Source organism: Medicago truncatula, chromosome 2 (assembly GCF_003473485.1).
Source record: "Medicago truncatula cultivar Jemalong A17 chromosome 2, MtrunA17r5.0-ANR, whole genome shotgun sequence".
Lineage (NCBI taxonomy): Eukaryota > Viridiplantae > Streptophyta > Magnoliopsida > Fabales > Fabaceae > Medicago > Medicago truncatula.
This window is the reverse complement of record NC_053043.1, coordinates 5,565,192-5,586,868: the sequence shown is the minus strand read 5'-3', so window position 1 is coordinate 5,586,868 and position 21,677 is coordinate 5,565,192.

The window sequence follows — 21,677 nt, the reverse complement described above, 5'->3', positions numbered from 1 at the left end:
CAGGAAAAATAAATGTATCATAATTTTGATGATAGTTTTAATCTTTATTGTGATCCCCCTAAAAAAAATCTTTATTGTGATCTATAACAATATATAAAGGGAATACATCCTTTTGAATCCTTTTGAGTTGTTTGGTTTTTCTTTTTCAAATTTACCCTTTCATTTAATTATTTTGTTATATTTATAATGTTATTCAAATCATCAATTAAAAAGTTAGTAAAATCCTATTAAAATATGAACAATCCACAATAATAGGAGGAGCAATTTGCAGCAATAGACACAATATTTTGACCTTATATAAAAAATATTGTATTTTAGTATAAGATCCTTATTTTAACCTTATATAAAAATGTTGTATTTTAGTATAACATTTATATTTCAATCTATAACAATAGACACTAAAAATATTACAGATGAGATGGACTTCTAACATAGTTTCATTGCTGATACACATAAGGTTCCGGTGCCGCCATATCCACCACAAACCAGCAAGGAAAACCGTTGAACGTGAGCAATTAGCTCCCCCTCTTAACCAATCAGCCAACGAAGTGGATGACAAGAAAAGCTGAGATGAGAAGCCAATTTTCTTCCAAATAACATCAGAAAATTTACAATCCTGCATACAATGAAATAAAGTTTTATCTTGGTCACCACATCTAGAGAAAGTTGCCGAGTTTACCATGTTCCTGTGATTAAGTAATGATAAAGTGGGGGATAACATTATGACAAGCCAACCATACCAAGAATTTGAATTTTTCAAGGACTTTTGATCTCCAAATCCAGCTCCAAGAATCACTAGCTTGAAGCTTAACCAGGTGTTGTTGATGACATCTGCTATGGTTGTGGGGAGGATGGTGTATAGTGTTGGTTTGCAAGTGTGAGTTATATGTCCCACATCCGATAAAATAGTAAAGGTTGAACACCTTATAAGTAAGAGGATCCATAAACCTATTGCCTTAAGATTTTGGGTAAGAGTGTGGTGTCTCTATTGCTTGTGCGGTTGTTCAAGCCTCGATGTGGACGGTACCTTGAGCTCCCCCCATGATCCAACAGTGGTATCAGAGCTTCGGTTCGACGACGAATGCAACCGAGGCAGTCGGTCGTTGTGCAGAAAGCCGCAACGGCGGTACAAGCAACAAGTGGCTCCTTGTGCAGGAACAGCGATACAGGCAAAGTTAGAGCTTCCGCTTGAAGGGGAAGCATGATGAATAGATGGACTCACACTTGAGGGGGAGTGTTGGTTTGCAAGTGTGAGTTATATGTCCCATATCGAATAAAATAGTAAAGGTTGAACACCTTATAAGTAAGAGGACCCATAAACCTATTGCCTTAAGGTTTTTGGTAAGAGTGTGGTGTCTCTCTTGCTTGTGCGGTTGTTCAAGTCTCGATGTGGACGGTCCCCCGAGCTCCCCCCATGATCCAACATATAGAACTTGTGTGTGTTGACCATTATTAGTGATAACATATTGTATAGTGAGTTGAATATCATGAATGTCCACAAAAGGGGCATGAGTACCAAGAACGCCAAGAGGGCTCCAATTGCTATACCAAAAGTAAGAATTACCTGAACTTGCTCTCCAAATATAACCATTTTTTAGGACATTTTTAGCACAGATTATAGAGGACCAAGTAGGCAAGCTATTGCGGTGAGCTGAAGCGTCGAAGAGAAAATTAGAACCACTACAATAATTGCTGGAAAGCAGATTCACCCAAAGTTTATCTGTTTTTTGCACCATATTCCAAATTAGCTTTTCAAGAAGGCAAGTGTTTGCTTCTCTTACCGCTCTAATGCCTAGCCCCTTGTTAGCTTCGGGCTAGCCACCTTTTTCCAATTCACTAAATGGACACCTCTATTATTATTACCTTTCTAAATAAAATTGTGAGTTGTTTGATCAATGTTGTCGCAAATATTTTGGGGAAGCCAATTAAGCTGCATGTAATAAGTTGGAATGGAAGATAAGACTGAAGAAGCAAGAGTCAGTCTACCTGCTTTGTTGAGGAGTTTGCCTTTCCACGATGCCAACCTATTTTGTATTTTCTCTACGATGAATAAGAAGTCACTTCTCTTTGGCCGCCCCTTAAGAATTGAAAAGCCGAGATATTTATCAAGAGAGTTAGTGCTCCGGATTCTGGAAATTGCCGTGAGCTTGTGAATTTTTGCCTGAGTACCTGAAGAGAAAAAAGCTCTAGATTTGGATATATTTATTTCAATCCTGATGCTTTGCTGAACTCATCAAAAATTTATGATACAACTTTGAATTGAGAGCTTTTGACCTTGATGAAAAGAAGGATGTCATCTACAAAGAGGAGATGAGAAAATTGTGGCCCGATATTATTGATTCTGATAGGTTCCCACTTCCTTTGAAGCAAATATACATTTATACATAAAAGCAAATATTTGTGCAAATATCTTGGCTAAACTAGAATGCTCTCATGAAGGATAGGTGATTGTTTATGAGGAGCTGACAGCTAGTATAAAGGTGTTGCTGGATAATGTAATGACAGTTTCATCTTCAATTTTCTTTCTTTTTAGTATTTTTGGTCCTTTTATTAAAAAAAAAAAACACTCAATCATGTGAGTTTGCTGTTGTTAAGGGACTCATTTGCAATTTTCTATATTTTTAAAGAAAAGTATCCATCTTGTAACAAGTTGTTGTTTCCGAAATCTTTCGATAAACAAAAAATTTGTAACACCAAACTTCAAATATTTTACCATTTCTACGGGTAGCTAGCATATAATTATTTCTAATAATTCCTCCCCTTTCACAAACAAACCAAATAACTTATAATCAAGGTTTGCACAAAAAAAAATTATAATCAAGGTTGTCAAAATCGCATGTTAAAATATAAAATTGTCAGATTTTACGTTTTAAGGTGTGAAATTCGTGTTAAATCGTATGTAAAATAAATTTTAGGTAAAATTGAAATTCAAAGCGATTTGACAACAATTTTACTCGTGTAAAATTGGTTAAAACTGGGTAATAAAATCGGAAGAAATCAACTCAGTTTTAACCTAATTTACTCGATTTTAAAAAAATTAACTTTTTTATATAGTTTTAACCTTTAACAACCTTGGAAACTTAATAACGTCTTAGTGAATTGAACTCAATTAAAATGAACAATTCGTTGTTATATATGCACAAGTCAGAATTCAAACCACATACACTTTACTTATTCAAAACTGAATGTTCAGGCCGCACCGCTTAAAAAAAAAAAACTCAAGTACATATAACAATAAAAGAACTAATAATGCACCCTTTTCATGGAGTGTACCTGAAAACAGAGTGGGTATACGGCAATATAATCAAGAGGGACCTCTTTTCATTCCAAGTAAAAAGGACACATTTTTTTGTTAGAATTAGCTAGCTTTGCTGGATAGAATTGAATTACGTAGTTTTGATTTAAATTGACAATTAAAACATAGACCAAGAAGATTATTCCTTCAATTTCTTTACATATTTAATTCAACATGTTCTCAATTTTCCTTTTTAAGGTACCCTACCTGAGCTTCAACCAATCTCATTCTTCCATGACCGTATTAACTTTTTCCTTACAAACTGACAATAATAAACAATTCAGCTTTGTTCTTTTTAGTCCTCTCTCTGTAGAAGTTTTACGACATATTGAGGAGCATTAAACCGTCAATTTTATGATGTTTTATGTTCCATCAATCATACTAAGTACCAACCAAAATTTCAATTTTTTCCCCTCCATCTCTCTTCCTGTCACAATATCATCAACATATGACATTTATTTCGTCTCTCTCTCAAGGTTTATAGTGGCGTATGAGTTGAAATAAATTTTGGCTAAATTACATCAAATATCCTTTTAACTTATTTAATTGTAATATTTTTTTTTTTTTACAAGATGTAATAATTTTTTTTAAACTAACCAAAATGAGATATATTATAAACAACAGTGATTCACCCCGCACAAGGCGTGCAAAAGGTGTAGCACCTAGGAATATTTACAAAGTCAAGGTGCCAACGGTAGGAAAGCACCAACAAAACAGGCAAAATAAATTATACGTGAACATCCATACAAAGAAGCGGATGTTTCCACCAGTCATGATAATTATAGCTAAAGGACACCTGTTTTGATTTCAACCACAAGAATAAATTTGGCTTAACTTTTTCAATGAGAATAGAAGGATTAGAAACCGTATTTTGAAAGACACAGTTATTCTTTTCTTTCCATATCACCCAAACGGAAGCAAACCAAATTATCCTGAGGAATAAATGAGAAAATCTTGGCATGCCCTTCATATTTGTAAACTGAAGGAAATGATGTTGAAGCTCACCGGAAGAAACCAAAGATATTTCCAACCATTTCCACACATGGGATCAAAGATTACTGAAGATTGTGCATCCAAGAAACAGATGTTTTGTCGTTTCCAAATTCCCACACCCCAGCTGCAAACGCCATGTCATTTGAATGAAGAACACTCCGCCGCACCAAATTGTCTTTAGTAGGAAGTCTGTTGCGTAGGAGGCGCCACACAAACAGAGACACCTTTGAAGGAATATGCTTATGCCAGATGTCGTCAACAAGAGTCATATCCAATGATTCGCCTGAAGTAGTAATAAATCGGTAAATAACCATGAATATGATCTAATAGCCATCTCCAAATGTCATGAACGTGTTCCTGCAAAACAATGTTATGTAATAATATAAAGCACTCCTTCACACTCTCCGCCTGAAGTTGTAATAAATTTGTTTTAAGTTTTTCTCATGCCAATTAGGGTTTTTAAGTTTTTTAACCGGAAAAATTTGGAGTATTTTTTATCTCAACAATATAAGTTATTCGGGACTTAAAAGTTACTATTAATTAACTTAAAAGACCTAAGCGTTACGAAAGATACTTAAAACAAAACAATCAAATAACTTAAAAACCGTAAGTGGTACGAAAAAAAACTTAAAGGACCAATTTATTACAATTAAATAGCTTAAAGGACCTCGGTGTAGTTTAACCTATTAATTTTTTCTTCTTTTCAACTGTTATCAATTTTTAGTAAAAAAGGTTAATTAAGTAAATAGTTTTTATAAATATTTTCCTAATAGAAGTCGTACTTTTTAGTCCTTGTAAAAATTTCATCAACATTTTTAATCTTTGTAAAATTCTCCGTCAGTATTTTTGTTCCTACAAGAAAATGTTACAAGTACTAAAAAAAAGTGATTTGTTTAAGAGAAAATAATCATTTTCGTTCCTGAATGTACAACGATTAGTCACAATAGTCCATCAATGCACTGAAATACCAAAATAGTCACTTGTACACTACACTAGTCAAAACAAATTTTGACTTTAAAATAATTTGTTAATATTATCATATTAGTCCTCAATACACTTAATTACTATCATATCAATACTTATATGTAATTACTTACTATCATATCAATCCATCTATAAGAAAAGAGTTATTGAGCGACTATTTTAATACCAACGACTGTTTTGATTAACAGAATATACAATGATGAACTATTTTAGAATTTCAATACATTGAAGAACTACGGTAGTTACTCACTATCATTTAAAGACTAAAATGACTATTTGCCAACTTAATTAACCCAAAAAGTAATGCTATTATAAAAAAAAATTCATTTGAGGAATTCTATTACGGTGGGAACTTCTTGCATTATTATTATAAATATCTCTATCAAGTGCTGACTCATAACTGAAGGCGATTGCCATGTGACAGCCAGCCATTCACCATCTTAGTTCAATTAATTTATTTATGGTTATGACAAATTAAAAAAAAAATATTATAAAGATGAATTTATTCAGTATAATTTCTGTGCAAAAATTTTACATGTGCATATAATAGCATTTCACACATGTGCAAATCTTTCTTACAATAACAGTATATGTAAATTAAATTCATCATAAATATCAATTTAACTTACATAAATTGAAGATGAATAGTTCAACTGATTTGAACTAAGAAAAAATGATTTGGAGATTTTGAGTTTAAATTCAGACAAATGAATAAATATTAATGTAAAGTAAACTAAATACTCAAAAGAAATGTAGTACTTTAAAGTTTAAGGTATACAAAAAGAGGACCACACTAATTTACTAAGCAAGAGGAAGAAAAAAGTGTTATGACAAATGTGCTAATGTTATGATTCATAAGGGTGCGTTTGATTTGTAAAAAAAAATTAAGCATAAGATAACTTAAGTTGTTTAATGTTTGATTTGTAAAATTGATTTAGTGAGAGGATAAACTACAATACAACTTTTTATCGCACAAACAAGTTGTATAAAATAGCTAGTAATTGTTGATAAAGTGATTTGATCTCAGCTCTTATTTCAGTTTAGGATCTGTTATATATATGAGGCAAAAATATGAATAACTCCAATGGGTTTAATTACAGTGTAGGACTAACTATGTAACTCCCACTTATTGATAAGTTGATTGGACCTAGCAAGGAAAATTGTCGAGTTGGTACAATTTGTTGTATTCGTGTAGGTCATGTCAAACATCCATGCCAACCTTAGCAATACATGTTAAGCAATGCGTTGACAGGTCTTTCTAAAGCCAGCAATTGTTTAGATATTGCTCATGTACATGGGAGAAACACCACCCACGTTTCTACATCAGTACATGGGGTCAAATTTTATTATTTATCCTATGTGTGTTGTTGCTACTTTTCTGTTTTAGGTCACGCCCTAAATTGTAGTCTAGGCTTAATAGATTGGTCTTACTTTGGTAGTTTATAAGGGTTTGATTATAACGGCATACCTTTTTAGTAATTGAAGATGTAGGGATTATAAGTAAGTGATTGGATTGGATTGGGTTAAACATCACAATAATGGAAATTTAAGTATGTAACCTAATTAAGTGATATGTATTTTGATGTGTGTCTAAACAATGTGGTCAAATTTGTGTTTATATAAGTAATTTTCTATATAAATATTGTCTCAAAAGCCATGCATTCATATTTTTTTTTTTTGAAAAAGGTTAATTTCTTGTGGAGAACTAGGGCACTGAAGTAGAGTCTAAATTCCAAACAATCCTTAAAAAAAAACCCAGTTTCTTATTTTCTTATTTCGCCTTTTCTTGTAACGGTCAGAATGTGACGCATTTTACATAATCAACTAAAGAACAAATTGTTCAGAAGAATTCGGGTTTGATTCATGTGCGAATAATTCTTGACTAAATTATACTTACTTCACGTCTGAACTTCAGATTACAAGGACCAATTCTCTTAGTCACCATAGGGTTAACATAAGGAAAATCACCCTTTTTGGTTTTGCCATCCAAAAAAGCTTGGGGGCAAAACTTGTTGCCTGCTTGCTTCTATTCAAGTGTAAATAATGGTTTATATATATATATATATATATATATATATATATATATATATATATATCATTTGATTATGATGAAAAAAAAATATGATACCAAGTTACCAACGGTCACCCAAAACCCTCGCAAATAGATTGTGGCCATCTTATAAGCAGTTGTTTTCTAAACTCATGAAATCAATTTGTTTTAAAACTTTTGAAAATCCATGCAATCAAGCATGTTTTTTTTTTTGTCATCTTTTGATGATTAGAAAATGCATGGCACATGTTGGAAATTTAATGTAAAAATAGGTAGTCTTGGATGTTCACAACGATTTGAGCACAATATTTAGATATTCACATATTTCAAAAAAGATAGAGAAAAAATAATTAAATAATATATATTTTTAAAATAATTAAGTGATGTATTTTGATGTGTGTCTAAACAACATGATCAAATTAGTGTTTTTTTTAATTTTAATTTTTATATATAAGTACTTTTCTATTTAAATATTTTCTCAAGCCATGCATTCATATTTTTTTTTTAGAAAAAGTTATTTTCTTGTGGAGAACTGAAGACGTCGCACTAAAAATTATTTTTCTGCCTCTCCCTAACTTTGGTGGTGCGACGATGGCCCAGCCATCCGCATCACTCTTCCTACGACAGTGGTTGTTTGTATCCGACGGAGAACTATGGTAGCTCTCTCTTTTTCTCGTCGCATCGCAGATGTTCAATACGGTGTTCTTCCGGCATACAAGCCTCAGTAGCATCCTAACCTTCTCTGGTGGTCTTATATAGCACTGTCGAATCTAAGGTCCGCCAAGGGTTACAAAGTGGAGTTGTTTCGTTGGTTGGTGGTATTTGCTTTCAGATATGTCGCCTTCGTGGAGGAGAATCACTATCGTTGGTTTCAGTTGTGATACTGTAGATGAATTTATAGTTTGTTGTTTCGAAATTCGTTAGGGTCTGTTATTGTGCTCGAGGTGCTCAACCCCGTTGGTTGACCATCCCACGATCTGGCTATCGATGGTTCTGGGTTTTTTTTTTTTGTTGATTTGGCTTAAAAAAGCCTTGATGTCTATTGTGATTGTTGTTAACATGGGTTGTTGGAACGTGAATTTGACCGTGTTGGCGGTCAATTCATTCGCCGTATCGATCCAAGTGAAGACTCGCACAAATCCGTTTTGATCTTTGATTTCGTTTTGTTTAATGAATTGTTGGGGTACAGATTGTTTGAGACTCGAAAGAGTCATTAATGCTTGTTGCTGAGTTGATGGTACGTGATTCGTTCTGTGTTGACAATTGGTTCACTCGCCAACTTAAAGACACGGTTGATGCTCGCAAACATCGTTTGTTAGAATTGACTAGGGTTGAATTGAGTATGTTGTTGTTATTGGTTGTATTTCTCGTTAGGGTTCATGCACTTGAATTCATTGGGTCAGGTTTTATGTCCCCCATTTTTTATGTATTTTTTCCCTATTTTTATTAATACATATGAGCACTTGATAAACGTAGATTTAGAGTGGCGTGTCAACTTCTTTGGAACGTTCTCTATTCCTGACATATCATTTTGTTCTTGCTTATGAAATTGTGGAGAACTGAGGCACTGAAATAGAGTCTAAACTCTAAACCATCCTTAAAAAAATAGTGTCCACCAGGATCAATGTTTTCTCCATTACATCACTCACTCTTTCAGATATGGGTTTATTTGCTTAGTTACCTTACCATCATCTTCTTACCTCATCTTATCTATTGTAAGCTTAGTTACCTTACCATCATCTTCTTACCTCATCTTATCTATTGTAAGTACAACTACAAACTACTAACAATAACAAATGTACACCAATGCATCATGGTATATTGGGAGAATGTTCCATGGATTGTCTCTATTTCGAGGTGATTATTAGGAATTGAAATTATCTCCATGATGGACCCCATTAGCCCAATCCTTTTGAAGATTTCCATGTGTGCTTGTGTGTATACTTTTATTTTTTTTCTTGCTCTTTATAAATTTGGTTAACTTAATTTCTAAACCTTCCAACATCACCTTCTATTATTAACTTCAATTGTAATTAAATTTAGCAATGAAATGGAAAGGTAAGAGAGAGAGGGGTAGTTTTTCAGGGGTCAAACTCGTTATGTTTACACAACAAGAAAATCTTGCCCATATCTGCCACTAGGACCACAAATTGAGAGTAAGTGGTACCACATGCCTCTTGATTCATCCATCCAAATACATAAAGTTAAGAAGTGCATGTGTCATATATACACCTCTCAATTATTTGTTATGTATGGTTTTCAATGTGAACCAATTATGCAAAAGAAGTTGTGTAGTGGCGGAATATATGCATGAGCATTTGTTAAAAAATACCAATTAATTTTTATGAAGGTATTTTTTAGCAAAGTTATAATTAAAAAGTTGAAATCACATCTTGAGGTGTGGATTACTAAAAAATACCTTCATGGATGACTTCTAGTAAAACTCTCTCTCTCTCTATATATATATATATATATATATATATATATGTGTGTGTGTGTGTGTATTAAAATTATAGCCATGATGCCGTATGAGAAGTCTTTGATTAAGTACTTGTTTGAGAGGAAGAGGAAAGAGCAGAGGGAAGGAGGTCCCCTTTTAATTATTGTTTGAAAATGTGAGAGGACCCGATTGCCCCTTTTCTTGTACTACTTTTATAACTAAAACAATGTAACGTTGCCTTTAAAAAAATGTAATGTTGTTTTATCTTTTACTTTAACTTGAAACTTCAATTTAAATTTCTACTCTTATTAATAAAATGTGCCTGCTCAACATCCACTTTTCTAACAGTTTTTAATAGGGGTGTATATGAATCGGTTTGGGTTGCGTTTGGTCAAATCCTAAACCGGAATCGTACAGGATACTCCAGTTTGGATGATGTATAATAACCATCCGTTATATCATTGGGTCGGTTTGGATAAATCCGCTAATTTCTGGGTTGGTTTAGATTGGGTAATGGATTACCCAACTTATTTTCCCATTTTTAGTATTAAATGATTAAATGACAATTTCCCATAATTTTTCTTAAATATTACTCTACTTTTTAATTTTCTTAAAAAAAATTTGTTAACTTATTTTTACTATAATTTTATGCATCGTAGAATAATAAATTATAATATCAAATTAATAAACTCCATCATAAAATACTTGCAACAAACTAAAGTTGCATGACATAAAATTGCATTAGTATTAAAATAACAAAAAATTGCAACATCTTGATTGGTAACTATACCCTATGAAAATAAAGATAAAAAATATTGACATTATTGGGTAAATGAGTTTTTTGGGTCTGGGCCTGGTTTTACCCGAAACCCAATTATTTTTATGGGTTTTTCATTTTTAGAAACCATACCCACCCAATTACCTAACTCATCCCATTTTTTTTTGAGTTTTTGGGTGGATTTGACCAGGTTTTATGGGTTGACCCAACCCATATCCACCCCTAGTTTTTAACTCGCACTTGCTGCACAACATACATAAACTACGTTATATTCAACTCATTTTTGGTTAGAAACAATTTTACAAAAGTGATTCTAAATCTAAAATTATGTTTGACTTTTTTATTAGAAATTGATTTGCGGGACTAAATCAATTCTACTTGAAGCTACTATTTGTAGCTTTTGATTCTTAAATTGATTTAAACACATAAATTTATAATTCAACTCACATTTACATGAACGTATCCAAAAACAAATAAGTTTACTTGTAACTCACTTTTAGTATAATCAATTTTACATAATCAACTAAATCAATTTTTTGAAAGTAAAACCAATCATACACCTATTTATTGAAAATCAAATTTATTAGTGATTTGTGTGCCCTATTGAAAAGGTGTGCCCTGTTTGTTGTAAGACGTGCCTGAATACTTTTGGGGAGCATGCAGTTCATTGTAAGGAGCTTCATGGCTTTAAGTACAAACATAAATTTGTTAGAGATGTCATTTTTAATATATTCAGACGAGCGGGAGTATCAGTGAAGAAGGAGGCCCCTGTGAACTTCCTTAGTCCTGACTGACCCACTAGATAGAAGATCGACATCGAAGTCTGCAGATGTTATAGTGTATGGACTGGTAGGAGAAAAACATGCATGTGTGAACTTAACCGGAGTTTCACCACTCATAGGATTAGGGGTCGGGGATTTTACGGTAGGACATGCAGCCCTAAAAGCTGCGTCAAGCAAAGTGGTCAAACATGAGAAAACGTGTTGTGACAATCAACATGCTTTTATACTATTTACTTTTGACACTTTAGCTTCCTAGCACCATAGGTTGTTGAGCTTCTACATAGAGTTCAAAGGGTCATGCACAACAATGCCATGACTCCTAAGTTCATGAATGTGTGTTTACAAGGATTGATTTTCTCATCCAAAACGGCCTAACGGCGCAACTTGTTATCTGTTTGTCTTCTATTATGTATAAGTAATTCTTGATATATATAAGATCGACATAATATTTTATCACCGCAGAACAAAACACACTTTCTCCGTTTGGATTATAATTAGACAATGATCACAACACTAGCACTCAATAAATTAAACTTGAAAAACAAATGCCATTGAAATGATAAAATGAAAACTATGGGAAAGTGACTCTCATGAGAAGAGAATGTCATTCACTCATTCTTTACTTGTTAACTAAAAAGTTGGGATGAGGAGGAAAGTACAAGGTGCAGTTTCTTTGAGAAGCAATATACTCTTTGCATATAGCTTAGCTAGGGGACCACTACAAAGCAATTACATTCTGTATAGAGGTTTCAAATACGCGTTTGCAGTTCTTCAATGAAATTAAAGACCTAATCTCATAAATGCATATAGTATGTAGGTTGTCACAATCTTACCTTCTTTGTCGTCAAGTTATTGTATGATTCCAACTGAATTCACTTCCACATGCTTATGTAGAAAGTTTATCTCAAATTGGAACTAAACTGAATTTAAAGAATTAAACGTCTTGTGGCAAGGGCATTGCAATGCAACAAATTTTGCTCTTATATGTTTAGGTATATGTTTGAATTCGATGTGAGTTTGACAAAATCACGGTGGCGCCGCGATTCTACCTATCTCAACACGATTCCAAATATGCACAAGGTGGAGCTCAATCGGATTCTTAAACATCAAATCATCAATAGTTTGTTTCATTATCATGACATGAACCTCAAATGCTTCAACAAATTTAAATTTTTAATATTTGGTTTAATTCATCCTTATAAAATTAATTTGTAAAATGAATTGATCTATACAAAATCAGTTTGTAAAATAAAAAGTGTCACTTTTATAAACTTTTTTAAGGTTTTATCATTTTTCAACGTGAAACTTGATTTTTCACCATAACTTATCTAGTTTTTTTCAGATATGTTAAGGGCACAAATTCTCATACTTCTAATAGTTTGTATCTGAACCGCACAAATTATCCGAAAATACATACGTGAACATGCAAAACAATGTAATTGAATAATTGGATAATGAATGCATACCCAAACAAAACTCGAGGGTACCATTGTGCTCACTTTTTCATAAACAAAACTTTCAAACTTTTTTATCCAAAAAAAAGAAAAAAAAAACTTTCAAACTTTCAAACTCGAGTTTACGCTCACTGCTGGATTAAGTTATAGAAGGCTTGCATTTTTTTTATATAGCACCAATTGAGTTTCATACATGAAGATTGAAGAATGATTTGTGTTAGCATATATATCAACAAACAAGACCCATGCGTTTCTAAAGTTAGCCAATTATGTATTTTCTAGTAGATTAGGTCAAATTGGTCGGTGTATTGAGTTGCATGCATATTACATAAAATAAGTTAACTTTTACAACAAAAAAAAAAAACTTAAAAAAAGTTAAGGCCAGTTTTGCTCTTTGGTGATATTTTCTGATTGGCGAAATTTCACAAAGTTTTTTTCATTTAATTTTAAACAATTTCGTTTTAACTAACGTGCTGAAATGCAAATTAGATCCATCTATTTTGCTCAAAATTAACTTTTATTTTTCCATTTTTAAAATCAGAATTTTTTTTCCTCTTTTTTACAACTTGTGCGATTTTTTTGGTCTCCCCCACTTTTTTGATGTAATATCATCGTTAATTACGTTTTACACCCTTGTTCCAAAAATTGACCTAAATTTAATTGAAAAACTCTAATATAATATGTGTTCATTTTTTATCCAAATCACTTGTGCCAAGCCATAAAAAATGGGGGAGAAGGGACAAAAAAAATCCCACAAGTTGCACAAATATATGGGACAAAAAACTCGAATTTAGAAAGGCAAGGACTAAAAATCAATTATGAGCAATATTTAAGAGAACTAATCATGCATTTAAGCCTTATTAATAATAACAATGACATTCATAGTCATTTTGCAACTATCTTATATGAGATTTGAATTTCATCCTTTGAGGTTATAAAGTCAAAATTTTACCACTAAATTTACACCTCATGAAATTCAAACAAGTTGTTTATGCTTCTTCGTATTAAATTAGTCATTTAATTTATCTTTAAAGATGTACATATACCCTTTAACTAACTTTCATTCTTGAAAAAAACTATCTTTCATTCTTATAGTACAGCTGTGTTACAAAAGTGTGTCCATGATTATTGAATGATATGATGTAAATGATATTTTCACTACTAAGTACCACAATTAAACTCACGTTGACAATTACAACGTGGTCACAATCTTATAACTAAAAATGGATGTTAATTTTTATGGATTAGATATTGTTTTTTTAAGGAATGGATTAGATATTGTAACAGTCGCTATGATGTTATCTTGATGAATTAGAGATATAATTTAGTTTTTTGAATGGTCAAATAAAACTTTTGGTAACATACATATATGAAAAATAAAGTTTAGTCTACCATTATCGACCTTATAAATTTAAAGGACTAGTTTGGCATGAAAGAATAATTAACTTGACATGGAAAATAGATAAATGAGATGTTTAAAACTTTAACTTGGTTAAGTTAAACAATCCCTAATGCAGTTTTGCCATTTTTGATTTTATTCTTTCTTTTAGCATACTCCACATCTTGACTTTGGTTTCGTTTGAATCTAACCACTAAAAAGCAAATAATTATTCAATAATCACACTCATTTGACAATTTGACTCGTGCTCTTTCGTCCTTTTCTAGGTCATCTTCATAGCTTTTACAATTTTGGGCACACACCATTATATTTTCAAGCTATTTCGCTAATTTGAAGAACAAAGTTAACCAAACCATTATAATTTCAAGGACAAATTTTTTGATTCATTTATCATGATGCCACTTGCAATTGGTGTATCCAATTTTTAGAATATCCATAATAGGATTTCTTAAAGGGTAGAAATAGATATACTTGTTTGCATTTTTATTGAAATAACGAGTTGTTCCTCACAAAAGAAGTGGATTAACTTGTCACATACTCAAAGATATGTGAGATATTACACCATCCGGTCATTATTATAAACAAAAATCAACATTTTAGATTCGTTTATTAAATAATATGTGGTCTATAATAAAAATTAGGGTTAATAGTGTTTTTCACCCCTGTAATATATGTCATTTCCGGTTTTCGCCCTATAAAATTTTCGGTTTGATTTGCACCCTCGTAAAAATTTTATTTTTCGGAAAACATCCTTAATAGGCCATTCAAAAACCAAAATTTCTTAAAAAAAAAAAATTCTTTTGAAAATGGCCTATTAGAGGTGTTTTCTGGAAAATAAATTTTTTACGAGGGCGCAAATCAAACCGAAAATTTTATAAAGGCAAAAACCGGAAATGACATCTATTACAGGGGTGAAAAACACTATAACCCTAAAAACTAAATACATTATTAATTCAATGAATTTAAAATATAATTTTTTACTTTAAAATATAATTTTTTGCTTATAATAGTAGTGTAGGAATTAAAGATAGTTTTGTAGAGTAAAAACAAAGTAAAGGATGACAGTTTGTAAATTAAATGAAACAATATTAAAGTGTTGGGATTAGATTTGACCAATCTCTTCCTCTTGTATCCTAATGATCAAACATAAATATTCTATTTATACATCATTATCAATGACCATTAATCATTAATTCTTCAATGAGATGAGATGTCAATACTCTTTCCTAAACATCGATCCCTCATCCATTTAACAAAGAAGTTAATTTAAATTAAGCGCTGATGATCTTTTTTACCAAAACATCTAATTCTAAATCAAGATTCAAATATTATTTTTCAAATAAAACTCCAAATCTAAAACCAAGTTATAGGTCGTCAATTTATCACAAGCATGACGAACAAAGAATAAATCACTAAAATTGATGTAAATAAGATATGCATGAGAGTTGATTGATTATATCCACCCCCAACAAGGGAGTAAATCACTACTATAGTCTTATTTATTAAATTTCACTCCACTTATCTACTTTACTAACTTAATAAACTGTTTTAGTAAATGATATTTCATTCGGTCTCAATTATAAACAAACATTTACTTTTTAGATTCATGAATAACTAACGTATTTGGTATGTACATTAGTTATTGAATGAATATAAAAAATAAACTTTTACTTATAATTAAGATCAAAAAGAATATTAATTTTACCATTGAAATCAACTAACTAATTATTTTCTTAAGAACCACATGCAACCCAAGTACGACAATTAAAATGAGACGGAAGAAATATTTGTTAAACTTTTGAAAAGTGTTAAGAGTTTAAGAGAGATGATTAAGTTTTAAAAAAAAAAAGTAAAAATGAGTAATGTGCACATTTAAGATTATATGGGATATAAACACCCTTTGTAGAGTCACTTCTTGATAATAGTCAATTATGTTCAAAATTTGATGAAATGTAAGACTTTGAGGTCTTTGTTGTAGCTCATTTCTTAGTTTTTTGAGTGCATACGTGTGTGTAAGACCCACTTAACATCCCCAATGTAAAATTGTACGGAAGTACGATTAAATTGAATATGTTTTATGACCATATGACGAGCATGAATTGTCATTTTAGAAAGGAAAAGAAAAAGGAAAAAAAATTGAATATGTTTTATTTACAAAATCGAAAACTAATTCAGATCATTAATAACTAAAAGGTCTGACGACGCAGTTTGTTGTCCGCTTGTCTTCTATTCGAATGTAAATAATGGTTAATAATAATGTGAGACATTATTTAGATGAACAAATTAATTAAACGCTTATGTAATAAGCAATTAACAATTGGTTTGTGCAACAACCTGATAGGAATGTCATGAAAAACATACTAAAAGCAAGCATTGGTGTCCATGGCCCTCTTTGAAAGTCAATAGCACTATTTTTCCACCATAGTTTAAAAATATTAAAGATCAACAAAATTACTCAAACTATATAAGGTAACATATTTATGTTCTTATTTCTCTATCTCTCTTCTTTAGGGTGGGTGACTGATGTTTGGTCCCAACCCTTTCTTTTTGCTAAAGAAAACCACAGTGGTAATTTGAGTAGATACTTATAATTCCCAATTGCAGTAAAAACCGGATGTCAATTTCTTTGTTACCTTTAGGCTTTTTTCTCTAAGCCTATATAAATTTTAGTTGATGAGTCCAAATTCAACCACCCAAAAAGATGTAGGAGATAAATCGAAGGGTCGTCTGCCACCATTGCCTAGTTAGATTAGATGAACAAAACTAGAAAAAAAATTATAGTACTTGTTTCTCTTATGAATCAAAAGTTTATGCCAATATTTGTAATGTGGTGTATACCAATGATGCTTCTATGTAAAGTTTTCTAAGTGGTGTCAACCTTTAACAGAAGAAGATTTTACTGCAAGTTATAGAAAATTGAGTATAAGCATCAATGTATAAAAGGCAACTTAAGGGGGGAAAAGAGTGACCAACTATTAAGTACCGACGCTAGAATATGATAATGATATTGACAAACTGATACCGGTAATAATTTGAGAAAATAAAATAATTGTATGTAGTATGTTAGTGTCGTGTATGGGGGTGTAACAGTTCGGTTTGAATCGGTTTTCACAAATTTGTATTTCATACATACAACATACTCAAATATTTCATAGAACTTTGTTTGTCATGCTATCTTTTTTCCAAACTACATTGTATAACTAACATGAAAAAACTAACAAGATATGAACGATCCTAGCGGCGGTGAGGAACGATGGGTTAGACATGACTGGCGGCTAGTGTTCTTTTTTAATTGAAACGAAATAGAGCGTGAGTGATGAGATGAGATGTGATGATGATGACAGAAAGTGAATGAATTAAGGAGTATTTTATGTTGGACTTTAATTTTGAGTTTAATCATAAGTGTGTGTAAGGAGGGATAATAATACTAAAATGGGGAGTGAGATTAGCATCGGTTCGGTTCATCTGTTCTTTGGATCTCAAAATTAAAAACTGAGAACCGAACCAAACTAGATCGGTTTAGGTTGGTTCGTTCAGTTTTGAACCGAACAAAACAAGGTCGGATACGTTTTCGGTTTGGTTTAATTTGGATTTTCGATTTCTTTGGTTTTGTCCGGACCACTTACACCACTAGTCATATAGGACATCATACACATCTTCAATCTGAAATGTTTTTTTATATATTTGGCCAATGTTTGGAATGTATGAATTGAAATATATGAAGTGTACCTTTTTGTTAAAGGTTCCACTCATTCTAAAAACTATACATTCTCATGCTTGAGCCTCTTTTTTTCCTGTTAGACTAGGCATGATATGATATGAGCTAACTTTTGTCTTGGTAGTCACATGGTGATGAATAGAATATTTGTAATTTATACCATATAGTTTCCTATACATCACTCTTTTTCATATCTCATGAGGTCCTTTGAGCACATAGCAGTTAGAAGTTGGTACCTATTTTAACAATTTTTTTGCTTTATAGAATCAATCACCTTAGTAGAAATTCTCACCCCAGTCTCACCCAAAATAAAAATCCCATGTTATGATGAAAATTCAACCTAGGAAAAGAAATTAAGGAAATTTTTTTTTTTTTTTTAGGGGAGAAATTAAGGAAATAATGAACAAGATATATTTGTTGGTGACATAAGTTAATGATTATATTCATCTTGGCACAGGGGCACATTTGAATCTTATAGTCCATAGTTTTCCATTTCCCAGTGATGCCAAGCATGATAGCTTATTTCAGAGACAAAGTACCCCTCAGTCCCAATAGGGGTAATTTTATTATGGATCCAATTCCTTCACATCCCCGCGTGAAGAATCACAATAAATCGTAGCAATAATAGCCCTAATACGTAAAAAAACTGTTGGGAAAAAAGAAAAGAAAAAACCATAAAGTATCTTGAAACATAATTAATTGAAGGTGAATGCTAACTAGTGTCTAAAGGCATTGGTTAAGCAACTAAAATAAGTAAGTTTTTAATAAAAAGTAGTATAATCATTATTTGGTCAAATGTAACATCTTACGTTTTCAAGACAAAACTTTTAATTTTAAATTCCTTAATCATTGCTCTTAGGACACTGGTTGGCAAGACCTTTAATTGAAAAGAGTGAAAGAATAAAATTCAATTTACATAGTAACACATTGAAATGGCCTATGAAATGCAATTGTTTTAACTCGAACCTTTAATGGAGTTGTGACTCCCACTTATCCTAGTAAGAGCACTTTCAATAGTGAACTCTCACTCAAAGTTATTTTGTGGGTTCCGTTAAAGCCACATCATCTTAAAATATCTCACTTATTTTTTACTCTAACGGTGTAGATTTAAAAACTCATTTTTGATCCCAAAATTTTACCTCACATATTACTATTTTATTTATATATGGTCCCACACGAGTTTGTTAACAAACATTGATGTAGGCTGGCCCCACAAAATAACGTTTCTTCGGTAAGCAATGGTCACGCCTCTGTGACGGACTCCAATGAAAAAAGTGATGAAAAATTGGAAAAGTTGGAATTACATACCGAATCTCACAAAATAACCCATCGCTAGAGCTGCTCTAACAACACTGACCTTGATATAGGTTACTATTTTTTTTTTTTGTATGGTAAACAACAACTTCAACATTTGCACATTTACTAAAACAGGGAATATTACAAACGAATTTAAACATTGAAAGGGATATTTCCCAACAACTTCAAAGAGCCAATTCTAAGAAAAGAGTCGAGCAAGTTATAATTTTAAGAGAAATGTTAACGTTAGCTTCGAGGGTATTTGTTAAGCACTTTAAATAGTAAATCTTAAATAAAAAGTTGTGCATTGAATGCATTAAAAGTTGTAATAATTAACTTTTCAAAAAAATAATTACTATATTTAGGATGCTTAAAGAATGCCCCAAGTCCAATCCTAATTTTAATTACACAAACTTCGTAGAAAGATGTGAGATATCAAACCAAATTATATACTATCCTACTACTAACTAAATTATCAACTCCATCCATCCAAAGGGGAATGTGGGAATCCTAAGTCTTTTATTTTCTTCTATCCAAGATCATTTATTTGGCTTCATTAAGTGTGGTTCGACTATAATTTGTCTCAAATTTCTCGACTTTGCCATCACCTCAGTTTATAAAAAGAGAAGGTATTGAAATTTGGATCATCCGCTTATAAGTTAATATTACTTCAGCCTTAATTATATAAAGAAAAAGAACAATAACTAACTTCATACGTATTAAAAGATTTAGTTAGGTTGAACTAAATTTCTTCAACACAAAAAAGGGTTAATAGGCTTTTAACCTCCTCCCATATAGGTGAAATATGGTTTACCCCCTGTAAAAAAAAGTTTGGAGATCCCCCTTGTAATTTAAAGATTCTTTAGTGTATATGACTGTGCAGAAATTAATGGGTTAATATGCTTTTACCCCCTATCATATAGGCTAAATTTGGTTTACCCCATTGCCATATGAGCGAAAATGCACAATCATATATACTAAGGGTCCAAAACCAAAAAATCTTTAAATTATAGAGGGATCTCGAAACTTTTGTTTTTACAGGGGGTAAACCATATTTCACCTATATAGAAGGGGGTAAAAACCTATTAACCCCATAAAAAATAAGTGTACTTTAAAAGTATCCATCATCAATATTTGCTCCATATAAATAAGAATCGTAGGAAAATAAAATTATGCTATTTGAGGGGTAATCTAGGAATTTCGTTTATAAAATAAAGGAAAAGCACATTTTTTTTTTCTTCTATTCGAAACTACCATCCAAGATATAAGTCACAATTCAGTTGTTAAAATTTCCAAACATCATCAAAGATATAAGTGAGTACTTAAATTTACGTGAGACCATAATATGCCTAAAAAAAAATAAAAACTTAACTTCATGTGCAACGTCATGATTTCAATTTCAACATCACCATCAATTTGTGGTTCTAATCCTTAGCTTGATTGATGACATTGTGAGATGAAAACCTAATTTAAGTTTGACAAGAAACTAAGATGTGATTCATGACATTTGCCCAATTTCAACTCCAATTTGCAAGAGGATAAATAAAGTATAGGTCAGTTAATAGTTTTCCATCTTAAGAAACCTATTGAATTAATATCTTCCACATCCTCATAAATTGCGGCAATAGCATACCTTAATTAAACATTTTCCGTACGTAAACTAAAAAGTCATCACATCATCACTATTAATTAGTGGCTTAGATACTGTAGCTGAAGTGAAGCTTACAAATCCATTACGTGTGCAAAATATTTCTCAAAATACTATAGTTGACATAAACTTTATGATTCATATTGTTCCCTACTAAATGGTAAATTTATGTTAGTAGATTCTTCATTATGCTAAAGATGGATAACTAGCTAGTGAGTACTATATAGATTAGATTATATTATAGTACATTTTTTGTGTTATGACTTATGAGCCCTTTGCCTTACGGCACACGGTTTGTAACAAAAGAGGGAAAAAGTAAAGGAAGCAAATTTGCTTGTACTTTTGAAATTGTGTAAATAGGGAAACATGGTTCTTCCACAAACGGTGAGAAAATTTGTTATCTTTTCACAAAATAGGTCACCATACTTGGAATTTGGATTGGCTACTTTGAGTTTAGAAATTAATCTTTTGATTTGAATGTGCATGTGTTTACCTTGATGAAGAAACTTCTTCAATTTGCTTCATACGGTAATTTTTTAGGTCTTGTTCCATAAGGGGAAAACATGAATCAAACTAAATGTGATACAAATATTTCCTATTAGGTGATGCCGCCGGTGAAAAAATCTATCATTAAGATAAAGTGGAGCAAACATATCATCATTTTTTCGTGCGTTGCATATAATCACTTAAGAGGTAAATTGTAGTAGTTTACGAAATCTTTTTTACCATTTGCTTTTGTTAAATACTATCTCCGTACCAAATTATACGTTATTCTAGTAAAATTTGTTTGTTCTAAATTATATGTCATTTTACAATATCAATAAATTATTAAAGTTTATT